General features: G+C 38.1%; 1 protein-coding gene across 4 annotated transcripts in view; it reads left to right on the top strand.

Annotated features, from left to right (window-relative positions):
* The window catches only part of Diaph3 (diaphanous related formin 3), a 452,383-nt gene that overhangs the window by 50,521 nt on the left and 388,558 nt on the right, over nucleotides 1-13,304 (top strand). The gene's annotated exons all lie outside the window — the stretch shown is intronic.

Genomic DNA, 13,304 nt, shown 5'->3' with positions numbered 1-13,304 from the left:
TGATGTGCCTTTTCTTGTAGAGACATATGGTGTCCTTTGGTGCCATCTTCATTTAACTGTGACTTTCTGACAGATTCAGCTTCTGGCTTTTAATCTAAATGAACTGATTTGATCAGGAATCCATGCATGTTAAGTACGTTGAAACCATTTGCTACAAATGGATCCTGATTTTATATAGATTGATTTTTATTTATATGGTTGCTACTTTCAAGTTTCATATCTATTATGATCCAAAACAAATATTTGAAAAATGCCATAAGCAATGCCAGAAGGTAGTATTTAGCAATTCAGTTCTCTATATGTTTAGAGTAGGAAGAAACTGCTTTAGTTTTTGAGATACCTAATTAGCTTCAAGAAAAATACAGCAGATAGTAGCATATTACAGTGTTTTCGGGAAATTTGCAGAGAAAGTCAGCCTGGGCCAAATGACAGTTTAGGATTTGAAAAGGCAGAAGGAAAGGCAGTCTCTTGCTATGGAGGACATAAAACACTACACAAAATTGTAGAGCTCAGCTCTGAATTACTTTTGGGACTAGTGAGAGGTCAGAAAAGTTAGACTGGAAAGATAACAGATTATGAAAGTATTTGCCAAGCCCTTCTGAGATATTGTGTATATTTCCAAATTGTGATTTATTCTGTAGATGTCTGCTCTATTAGTTCTGAAAGCTCTATCCATTTTTAGGGAAATGCTGCCTTTGCTTATTAGTTTAGGGTCTAAGGTGCACGTGAAATTTGGAGCCTATTAATATCTCTTTTTTAATTATTCAGCAGGAGTGTTATATTTGCATCACACTGCCTTCTTTATTTTTTTTTTTTAAACAAGTACTTGGTCTAGTGTTAACACCTAGATTATCAGAAAGACCCCGGACAGAATATAAAAGCCCAGTTTGTTTTCATAGAAATTTTAGTAAGTGCCAGTGACTCTGGATATATTTTTAATGTTTATGACTTGACTTTCACAAACTCTAGACTTGGGAAACTTGTCACTATTATGTTAACTCCTAATGGAGTGTTAGTTTTGATTTTTACCTGCACATTTGGAATTCCTTCCCTGTTGACACTATGAACTGCTATATAATCTTGGCCAAGAACAAAGAAACCTTTTTTTGCTAGCCTTTGTCATCAGTAATGAGGCTTGTGTGAAGGTAGCTCTCTTTAGTTTGACCTTTGCAGGCTTGCTGTGGCAGAGGGCCCTTCCTTCAGTGCAATGAACAGGGACCTTAATTACCTGTGAAACTTTGGAATGGTACTATTATGGCTCTTCTAGTTACGTTAAAATTCCGTTTTTAAATTCTAATTGTGAGTACTGTCTGAGTAAGTAGAGAAAGCAGCCTATTGCTGTTAAACATCATGGAGAACACATTTTATGATCACATGCAGTTAGTTAAAAGGACAGCCATCCAAGACTACCGAATATGGTTTTTACTGTTCTTTTTGTGACTGCTAGGATCACTTATAAGTACACTATAAGGGAAGTATGTGCAGGTCAATTGGATCTTGACAATTGGGAGTGATTCTGGATACTTGATGAATAACTGGACCAGATCACTTATTAAATCTGAGGCAGGTCTGCTTGGTAATAGGTCTTTTCAATCAAACCTTCTTTTGATTTAGCAGAAGTAGAGTGGAAGTGTTCCTTTGCTGGGGCTGCTAAATCTGCAAAGGATGAGTCATTCCTAAGCCTTCTTCCAAACATAAGAACAGAGGCTGTCCTTCTTTCTAATCCTTCATCATATTAGAATGCTTTGAGTGTAAAACCTGCTCTTGGCTTGGAAGGTTGAGGAAACTGAGGAGGTATTTCTTTCCTTGTGTAATTGAAAGAGACATTTCTCCGGGCACCACTGTTTGCTTACTGTTGGTTATATGTTGGTGGAGAGAGAAAGCTAGACTTACACTGCACTTGATCTGTCGTATTTGAAAATATATATTTGTACCTAGTCTTTACTCTTTGTGAGTTTCAAATATGCATACAATATATTTTGATCATATTCACCCTTAGTCCTCCATATAATTCCTCCCAGATTACGCCACTGCTGTACCCCATCTCAATTTTATATCATCATATATCTATATGTCTATACCTATATAATACAATATTTATATTTATGATAAATATATAATGTATATATTATTCACTGAGTCCAATTTGTGTTGCTCATATACTGGAACGTTGAGAATGCTCAGCCTACTAGGATCCATGTCCTTAAAACAAATTGTTCTCTTTCCCCTACAGCCAGTCAGCTGTAAAGATTTTTTCAATTAGGGGTAGGGCTCATGCACCTCTTCTCCTTCTTGGCTGGAATGGACTGGCTTGATCTTGTATAGCTCTGTGCACACAACCACAGCTCCTGTGAGTTGAAGAATGCTTGGTCCTTTCATATCCCGAAGACACCTTTTACCTCTGTCCTCCCGCTCTTCTGACCCTTAGGACCTCTCTGGATCTTGAGCCTTGAGTGGAGGAAGGAGATAAAGATGTCTCATTTGTGGCTGAGAATAACTTTTTATTAATAAACTTTCTTCTGACTAGAACATTTAATAATCAGCTATGCTAACCTTTTGGCATTTGTGCTTGCAAAGATTTCATCGTATTTAAAATTTATATGTAGAGTCTTTGTGTGACAATTGTGCAGTTTCAAAAACAATTATTCCTATTTACCAATTATGGAAAGTATTTAATTTGTATAAGAAGTAGCAACTTTATTTTGAAGAACACTTGTTTTTCTTCCTCAAGATAGTCCTCTGAAATATTACTGCCTTGATTATTTAATGAATGCAAAGTATAGTGCAATACTTTAACATTTTATCTTTGCTTAGAGAATTGATTTTCTTGGTCTTATAATGGTTTAGTTTCTAGAGCAGCTGTGAAGTTTTAGTTATGCATTTAAAACTTTTAAAATGTATTTGTTTGTGTGCATAACTGCATGGATGTGTGTTCAACAGTGCACATATAGAGGCCAGAGGACAACTTGCCGAAGTCACTTCTTCTTCCACCATGTGGGTTCCAGGGGTTGAACTCAGGTTATTAGGCTTGGTCTCAAACACCCTTAACTACTGAGCCCTTTCACTTGTCCTCAGCTAAACTTCCTAAGAGCTTCCCCCACCCCTTGTTTATATTTTGGTATATACTGAAAGCCCATCCTTGTTTTCTGTGGATCTCAGATGTATAAGCTAGTTGGGCTCAACATTGCCTATACATACAACCTTGATACCTGAAATCAACTTTAGTGGAAATTCTAGAACTTTTTTATTGTCTGTAATGAAACTGACTTTTTGAACACCTTGGACTCATTAGTGACTTGCTGAAAATGACTTGCTTATTACAGGCATGGCCTCTTAGAGTTATCCCTTTCAGTTTTCCTCTTTGTCTTCAAATAATAAAAATGCCTAGCTTACTATATATAACTTACCATCATGACAAGAAAGCATATCTTTCTTACATTACAAACTTAATCCATTTAGAGATTCCCGCAGGTGCCAGGGGTAGAGGTGTAGCTGCCCTCCATTCCCCTCCTTAGCTTTTCTTAGTTACCTAGGTTGAGTCTCTCCTCTGTAGGATTAGACTGGAGTGTAGGACCAAGCACTTTATGGCTTTGGTTATTTATAACTTGCCATTGGTGTCCAATGGAATTTTCTTAGTTTCTGGTTTATTGTTGCTAAAACAAATCTCTCTGGACTTAAAACAAAGCAAATGCTATGATTATGTTGATTGTAAGTTTAACCTGGTTCTGCAGGCTTTATGAGGTTGAAACCAGTGTCAGCTGTCATGTTCTATTATCTCTCATTTGGTTAATTGGCAGAATCTTGCCAACAAATTCATGCTAGTCCAGGCTCACTCAGACAACCCAAGAAAGTCTTCCTATTTTGAGATACTTTGCTTTTTTTGTATTTAGGTGTTATCCCCCTTTTCATGCAATATAGTGATTAGGGCAATGAACGTCTTTGTGTGTACCTGTGTTGTATACCATAGGCATAGATTGCAAATGCTGGCACTTTCCTTGGTATTGTTGTTCTGGCTCTGCTTTCTTCTGATGTCATCCACTGTTGCCATGTCATTGATCACTGTCTTTTGTGTGGCTTGCCTCTCCCATCTTCTGAGTCTATTCTATTGCATTTACCATCTGGATGTAGGAGGTAGGCGGTTCAGTTCTGAATCTACCTGGTATTCATATTCTCTTACTGGGATGCCAATATGTTCTTAATTTTATTAATTTTATTTCATATTAACATACTCTACCTTCTGCAGAGAATAGTTTACTCTGTATGTTTTCATAATAGTTTATAATTGTGGACCTTTTCCTTTTGGTTGGGCACTGTTCCGGTTGTAAATGGCTTTTTAATAATAAATCTTCTAAAGATTCTGTGACATTGATTTCTATTTTTGTTATGGCAGAGTGATACCTTTTTCCTGGTCCTGATTTACATCCTCTCTGTCTAGTCTTCCATCTGTCCCTTTCTTTCCTTACTGTTGCATCTGTCTCTCCTGTCTTATCTTTATATCCTTTGGTTTTGTCTATACTCCTCCTGCAGCATTGGAGCTGTTCATGTTGTATAATATCTCCCATATGCCTCCTACAGAAGAGAAGCTAAAATTAGCTATCTAAATGATGTCAAGTCTCAACACACTAGAAATGGAACACATCATATTTCCTAAAAAATGACATCAAATTCCCGAGTTCGTTCTTTAGTTCCCTCTCTGGAAAGCTCACTGAAACCTGAGTCATCCTTTTTCCATTAGGGCATTGGTCTATATTGGTTGGCTTCTCTGACCTTATTATCTCTGTCCATATTTCTCTTCTTCTATAGAACCTCTTATGGGTCAATTACGATGGCCCCTTTTCGTTGGCCTCAACATACTTCTGTGAGAGAATACTCTCACATTGCATGTCTCAGTGCAAGCGTTCTTTAAACCTTCCCCCCTCCTCACCTTTCCTAAGCTGCGAAACATCATGAGTGCCTTATAGGTTTGTCCTTTATTATTTAGATGTCTGTCTCCCTACTAGATTTACTATTGAGTATCAGAATTCCAAACACATGTCTATTGAATATATGAAACTTCCCAACTTTTAAGATTTTTTTTTGAGACATTGTCTCACTATGTAAGTCTTTGCTGACTTGGAGTTGCTGTGTTACAGCCTGATCTCAAAGACACTGAGATCCATCTGCCTCTGTCCCCAGGCTGCAATTAAAGGAGAGTACCAAGCCAGGCAACTTCTGAGATTTTTTAAAGATATTATATCTTTTTCTGCTTTAGACCATTAGATTGGATGGAGATTAGCTGTAATTGCTATTCTACCCAGTAGTACAGAAATATTGAAAAAGTGAAAGAGATTTTTCATGCATTCTCACCCTTTTTCATTTCCTCATGTTTACTGTTAAGAGGATGAACAGTATGTAAGACAGGTCATGTATCAGGAAGGCATCATCAACAGGCATTAAGTGAGGCCAGTGATAACAGAATCATTCCGTCAATAATTGAATTCTAGAAATCCTCTCTAGAATTGTGCAGAAGAAAACAGTCTAGTAAAGGTGCTTGAGAGACTTACATATTAATGGAGATGATATAATTACTTTCTGGGCAGATATTTATCGTGCTTTGTCATAGCCTAGAAGAACAGGAGAAAACACATCTATAAAATGCACCATCTCTGAAGCTTATACTTGAAGTGTCTCCTGGCAATAGAGTTTAGGTGACCTTTGTTGAGTGTTATTTTCCTAGTTGTGGAATATGCAAACACAAGGAACAGTATAGAAACTAATTCAGTGAAAACCACTGTAGATAAAATTGAAGTTTTTTTTTTGTGTACTACTTCTAAAACTATAGTTTTTCTTTTTCTTTTTTTCTAGAGATACTGAGTAATGTCCCCCCCCCCCCCCCCCGAGGGGGTGATGTTTCTCTGTGTAACAGCCCTAGCTGTTCTGGAACTATCTTTGTATACCAGACTGGCCTCAAACTCACAGAGATCCACCTGTCTCTGCCTCCCAAGTGCGGGGATTTAAAGGTATGTGCCACCAGTGACCAGGGAGATGACTTAATATTTTTAACTCAATAGTTTTCATTTTCATTGTTAGCCTGTAGTTTTCTGTAAAGTAAGCATTAATGTATACTAAACCTCTTACCTGTGAACTATTTGGTTAGTCACTGATTCAATGCCCCATAGTCCTCTAGTGCTTTCTGTATATTTTCTATAAATAGGACCATAGTAGTTCATAGCCCAATACAGCTCTCCAAATCAGAAAGGGCACTGAGCTATTTCTATGAGTTAATTCATAGATATGAGGTTTTTTTTTTTTTCTGACAGTACTGATAATTTTTTTTAAAATAACCTAGTTCTGGATTGTGTAAGATATTTGACTGTCATGTTACGTTTTTTCCCTCATATTTTTGAGTTTGACATATTTAAAGATTCCAGTCTGATTAATGTGCAGACTATGCCTCAGTTTGCTCTAGTGTCCTAAGACCGGAAGTTTGGTGAGCCTCTTAGCTGTCAGCATCACTCCTCACACTTTACAGGATGCCTTTTCCCTGATTAGAAGTTATCTGCATAGTTTTCACATACTTATTTTTCTGTGTTCTACTATTCTGTGAATTTCTAGCTTGTGTCATTTGGTTCTTTTCTTGTTGGGTTTTTGTCTTTAAAGTAATTTGTTTCAATTGTCATAACTTATGAATAATCTCATGCACAGTTTACATGGAATGTAGAAAAATTTTCTTAGCCTAAGGCTTGTTATTTCATATTTGTTGATGTTTTGAAGTATAGAAGTAGATTTCTATGTTATCATATTTATGAATCATGCTTTGTATATATTATTGATGAAATATTTATTTTGTCATCAGCTACAATGCTAGAATTACATCTGTGTAGCACTGTTTATTGAGTTGTCTATTCTTTCCTGTTATCTGTAATCCTCCAGTGTTGTAGATTAGTTACTACCTAGAATATGATGTTACTTGATTCTTTAGTTATTTTGTCCAGCTCTACTTTTTTTGTTTTAATTTTCCCCTGCGGTCTTACTGTGTAGCTCTGAATGGTACTGAACTAGCTATGGAGGCCAGGTTGGCCTCTAAATCACATTTGGCTCAGCCTCTTCAGTGCTGGGATTAGAGGTATGTGACCTCAGTAGAACTCCATGCTGAACTAATGACTGTACCGATTGGTGGCATCTAAGATGACCCTTCCCCTTACACACCTTTGCTTTTCTTATTCTTACATTCTCAGCTTTTATAATAATTCTAAAATCAGTGAAATACTATTTTAAACATTATGGGATTGTCATTGGAATTATATGGATTTCTTTGCTAATTTAAATAAAATGGATACCTTTTTGATTTTCCAACATGTAGGCATTGCATATTTAATCTCTTTTTGAGCAATAAAACTCATAATGCCTTCAAAAAATCCTTTTTATTACTCATTTCTAGGCTTTTTAGTAATATACATGTACTATTTTTAAAATAGTAGCAATCATTTTTATAAAATAATTTTGTTTATTGACTTTGATAGACAGTAACTTTTCTTTCTGTTATTAGATTTTATTGTTATAGATTATTTCATATTTTTTGTGTGTTCAATTAGAATATCCATGGATTATGGCAGTTGTTCTCATTCTTTATTTAGTTCCCCCGCACTGAGTAGATTTGTGTAATAAAAGGTTGTAAATTGTCTTGACTGTTGAGAATGTCTTTACACTGAGACTTTATTCTTAACTTTTAAAATAACCTGAGGGAGCTAGAAGCTGTTCTTTACTGAAAATTTCTTTGTACCCAACAACAGCGTGTCCTAACGTCTAAAATCTTACTCTTGTTCTTAAATTGAGGACCATCCTGGGCTAATTCAGTGATAACCTTTTTTTCCCCCTGTCTTTCATGGAGACAGAACTGGTATCTCTTTCTTCCATCCAAAGATATTTAGCCTTTTCAGTGTTCTCCCACCCATTTTGTATTCTACTTAAATTTGCCTGTCCCTCACTAGACTGTGTCTCCTATATAGAGTTGGTGCTGGAATCTCTTCTCCAATAATGATTAAATGAGTTACTATGGTACGTACACGTGTGGAATATATCACTTTTCCAAAGTTTTTGTCAGAGTCATGCTATTTAGTTTCTAAATGCCACCATGGAACTTGGCTTCCCTCCTTTAGATTCAATATCTCATTAATAAAATAATTTTGAATGAGGTTGAAAGGACAGTTTTATTAGTGTTGAGAGAACACCAAAGTAGACAAGTCGTAAGTCTTGGCAGATGCCGGGGAGGGAGATGAAGAACAAGAGAGAGACTTTGCCTGCCTTGCCTTTTACATTAAAGCAGAGGAAACGGGCAATGGAAGTTGGCAAGTAGCTACACAATGGAAATACAGCAAGATGGCAGAAGGGTGAAAGGCTTCACAGAAAGACAAAGAAAGCCCAGAGGGCCAGGGACAGTGTATGGGGATGCTGGCCAGTGTGGCAGTTATTCTTCTCTGAGTAACCGGAAAAGCAGGAGACTTCTTCCTTTTCCTCAGTGCCCTCCTCTCCTTCAGCTACATTGTTTGCTGATCTTTGGTAAACCTGCCTGAGGGAGGCGTGGCTGTCTTCCTCATCTGCCTCCCCCAGGAAGTGGCCAAGACTTGTAGATGGCTTGGTACTTAGAGTTCTTCTCCAGACTTTAACAAAATTGTCCTCAAATTTTCTTCCAAATCCATTTTAAAATTCTTTTATTGTTTATACGAAGAACCCAAAACTGATCCTGTGGTTTCTGAATAAGTGGCAGAGGGTGGGTGTTGTCAGAGCGCGCACAGAAGTGACACTTTTCATGTGTATTCTCGGCGCTACTGAGTTAACTCATAGCTGTCCTCTAGTCAGGCAATGAGTGCCTGTTCTGAGGGTCACCAGGACTTCTAATAAAAAGAATGTGTGCACCCACCTGTTCTTAACTGCCATATGTCTCTATCAGCAACTCTATCCAATATCAGTATTCTTTACACAGCTTTTTTTTCATGTCACAAAAATGCTTCATTTCATACAACCCTAAAGGTCCATTTATGATGCCCAGATGATGTGTGAGAGGTTCTGTGGGAATGCTTTGTCTGTGCCTTCTCTGTAAGTTGTCACCCTTGTGCCTCTCCATTGGGTGGAAATACAAACCCGAATGCAGCTAGAAGGAGAAAGAGGGTGCAGTAGTGTGTGTGTTGGGGAGGCGGGTTGGGGCAGGTGGTGGATGGTATATCAGTTTGATTCATGATTTGCTTGTGCCAGGGCATAATGGAGGTACTCGGCTGTTTCCTTGAGGAAGTAAATGGCTTAGGAAATTTGGTGGCAGTTTGTGCCACCAATAGACTGGTCATAGAGAGGCATTTTGAAAGGATAAATATTATGGTAATGTTTAAATGTGTGATGTTCATCCTTCACTTGGAAGTTTGAAGGAGAATTCTCTTTGCAGAGAGCTCCTGTGTCTCACTTTTGTCCTGTGAGAAAGTCAGCCTTGGTGTCTGAGGTTGAGCACCTATTTAATGTGTAATGTAATTTATGAGGAATGCCCAGTGTTTATGAAAGTTTCAGAGTAAGTGAATGAGACACTTTTTAATCAATAGTGGTGCTCTCACCCAAATGATTATGTAATGGGTGTCTGTTCTGGTGGGTGACTCTGAGTATTCTTGATAGTCCTGGCTAGGCATTATTCCCAAGTAAATCACACTTGGGAATCACCTTAAATATTCATTATACTTCTTGTTTGTTCTATTAAAATTAGAGTATATAAAATAAAAGTGATATTTAATTGTTTTTTTATTGGTTCTTGATATTGGCATGAAGACAATTTGGAATTTAGTTTTTAATTGGGATAGTTTACAGTGTAAAACTATAGTGGTTCTTAATTTTCCTAATGCTGCCACCCTTTAATACCGTTCCTCATGTTGTGGTGACCCCCAGCCATAGCATTATTTCATATTTGGATATTGGTATGAATCAGAATGTAAATATATGATATGTGACTCTGAAGGGATTGTAACCAATAGGTAGAGAACCACCGGTTTATACTGTTCACATAAATTTAAAATTCATAGACAAAAGAAAAGCATAACTTTATGTACTGACAGCTGAATGTAGTAAAGTAGTAATAAAGTTAATTCTAAGTTGTAGACTCTTGCTAGTATTTCCATTCTACCTTCCATTCCGTTGTATTTCATATTCCACTTTAATGTATGTATGTCTGAAGGTGTGCCTGTGTATGTGTGCATGCGTGCTTGTGTCTTTATGTGGAAGTCAGCTGTCAGTCTGTGGGAGGTGTCTATCTTATTATTAGAGACATAGCTCTCTGTCTGGGACCTGGAGGCTTGCTGTTTTCAGGCCAGTGAGCCTCAGGGAACCTCCAGTCTTTGTCTTTTCAGGGATGTGGTTACATGCCCATGGCAGCATGCCTGGCTTCTGACATGGGGACTGGGTGTCTAACTCAAGTCCTCGCGCAGTGTAGTAAAACCTTTATTGTCTGAGTCTTCTCTACAGCTCAGACTCTTGATTTGTTTATGATTCAGTTTTTTATCTATACTTAAACCCAGTTTAATCATAAAAGTTATTGTAGCCCCAAAGAAAGACTTAGTTAATATTCAATAAGGCCATGGAAACTTTCCTTTTTTCAGTTGGCATGAAACCATGGAGTGGAGGTAGACACTAAGAAGATGGTTTGATATTGCATGATGTGGAAGAGAAATGCAAATGTGCTTAAGAATAGAGTTGTACTTTTTGAAGATATTTGGGTACAGTTATGCTTTTAGGATGTTGAGCTTCATGGTCCCAAGACAGATAATTGGGGTATCAGGAGTACCTCCTTTTAGGATACTTAGCCAGTTTGTTACCGTAGTGATTTGAATAAACACGTTGTAGAGAGAATGATTATTTTGGCTTCAGCCCTTGAAACAATACACAAACACTGTTGAAATCCAGTGATATCCATTGCCTGAAGAATTAGTGTTTGGTTTTCTTGTTGCTGTGTTCATTTTTATCTCCCAGTGATTTTTATCTTCTCATTGATTCCTACAAATGTATTGATCAATGATAATAATGTTTTCCCAGTATCCATTTTGTGACTGTTGCCATGCCTTTGCCTAGCATGTATTTTGCATTCTGGCAGAAGTCCCTCACACCTGACCATCTTCAACTAGCTGATTGTATGTATTTGCCCAGTGCTCAAATAGTCAATCATTTTCAATTTAATCTGACTCTCCATGGTGTTAACTATCCCACTCAACTTGATGTATGTAAATTTAATGAACATGCTGTCTTGTAAAATCTACATTCATGAATGAAAATATTGAGTCTAACATTTGTAATTCAGTTGAAAAAATGCCCACTCTCTGGTTGCCATTCTCTACTCAATTGCTCTTTACTGTCTAAATATGCTCATATATTAAGTTTGTATCTTTTTCTTTCTCAGTTTTGTTGACGAGAGTCGAAATATTTACTTCATGCCAATACTTTATCAGCATATGATTGAGTTAGTATGTATAAAAGCAGTAGCAAAATGATGACGTTTTTGCATATATGACCTTCTGCTTTATCCAACTGATAGAGAAAATGTTTTGGAGTGTCTTCTCCGTTGCTACTGACTTGACCTCCTTTCCAGTCTGGGCCTGCCCTGATCCATTCAGTACCTTTGTAAAACATATTAGGCCTAATTCTTTCCTTGGGTGTACATAGCACCAGGCATGATTGCATGTCACTGAGGTCTATGTACTTCTACTCTGCTCCTTTGCATTCATGATGGACTTCAGCCCGTCGTCTTTATAGCATGACGTGCTGTTGTCGGAAGACACTTGAGAGTCTTCTAGGAATAGCAGTTGCTTAGCGCCTTAGGCTAGGCTTTCAAATATATTGACTCCAGCTCCCTGTTCCAGACTTTACCCTCTTCTCATGATTGGGAATAGGACTGGGAAATTCTGGATGGGAAGTTTCATTTGTGCATTTAGGAATGTTCAGTGAGGACTACGCATTGTGAAATATGCAGCAAGTTGCATTAAAAAACAAACAAACAAACATCTGGTCTGTAAGCTGAAAAAGGAAGGCACGTGGAGTAAAGCAAAAGTATTAAATACGCGAACCTAAGAGATTGGGAAAAGGAGAGACAAGTGGGAATTCATGTCCTCTCCTCACCCCCGCAGCACACCCCCTAAAGAACCTTCACAGATGAATCAGAAATAAAAGAAAACATAAAGAAGAAAAACACCTTGATTTCCATCTTTCCAACACCTCTTCATCCATCCTAGTGGTGTTGGGTGCTGCAGTGTGAAACAGTGTACCTTTTGTCCAATTAGTCCCACCCACAAACTGTTCATTGCAATAAGTCATTGCTTTGGTTCAAGTGCTCTGTTGCATCATCATCACAGGAAACTCACCCAAACTCCTCTTCAACATCATGCTGTTGCCTGGGGTCATGGAGATGCTGTTGTTATCTTCCAGTAGGACCGATTCCTTCATGCACTCCAGCAGATCATAGATGGTAGATGATAGATAGAGTGGGCCAACTGAAGACCTGGGATTTGGGTCTGAATGGTAGCTGAGCTGGCCAGTCTGGGTCACTGGGACCTTGCCCCTCAGGTAATGTGAGTAGCCAGCTGTTCTAGGACCACGCAATAGGGGCCAGCTCTCCCACACCCATGGTGCGGTGTTGGGCCATCGACAGTGGCAGTTCCAGTGAATGTAGAAATAATTGATGGAAGAGCTGGTCTGCACAAAGACAAAGTACTAGAGTGGAGATGTCACTGAGCTAAAAAAAAAAAAAAGGTTTGCAAACAAGGGAAATTGCAAGATGGAAGACTGAGGTCAGAGGCAGGAGTGTGGAGCTGGTAGTTGATGGAGGGCAACTGGTTATGAGATGGTGAAAAGGACCAGCTGTGACCTTGAGGATGGGGCCTGAAGAAAGTAAAAGCAAAGTTTACAGTTGACATCCAAGGCCTTCGTGTGAATGCTGTGAACTAAGCTATAGACTGTATTTCCCGCCACCCCGCTTTCATGTCCAGGATCCAGTCACAGTTTGCATTTTGTCCCCATAGATATTCAGTGACAGGTTCTTATCTTTTATGACTGACGCTTTTGAAGAATCCTCTCAATTTGAGTTTGTCTGATTTTCTTTTTCCCATGCCCTTCCCTGGAATTAGACTGAGAAATGCTTTGGGGAGAATATCATAGAGTTGATGTTTCCTTCCCAATGCATCATTATCAGGGGATATGTCATATTGCTGTCTATGGCGGTGGTAGCCTGGGCTATCATAGAAGGTGGAGTCTTCAGGGTTTGTCTTCTGCAAAGTTACTATTTTTTCTTTTATTAACAGGAGTTT

Source organism: Myodes glareolus, chromosome 12 (genome assembly GCF_982192425.1).
Source record: "Myodes glareolus chromosome 12, mMyoGla1.1, whole genome shotgun sequence".
Lineage (NCBI taxonomy): Eukaryota > Metazoa > Chordata > Mammalia > Rodentia > Cricetidae > Myodes > Myodes glareolus.
This window is presented reverse-complemented; position numbering and strand designations above follow the sequence as displayed.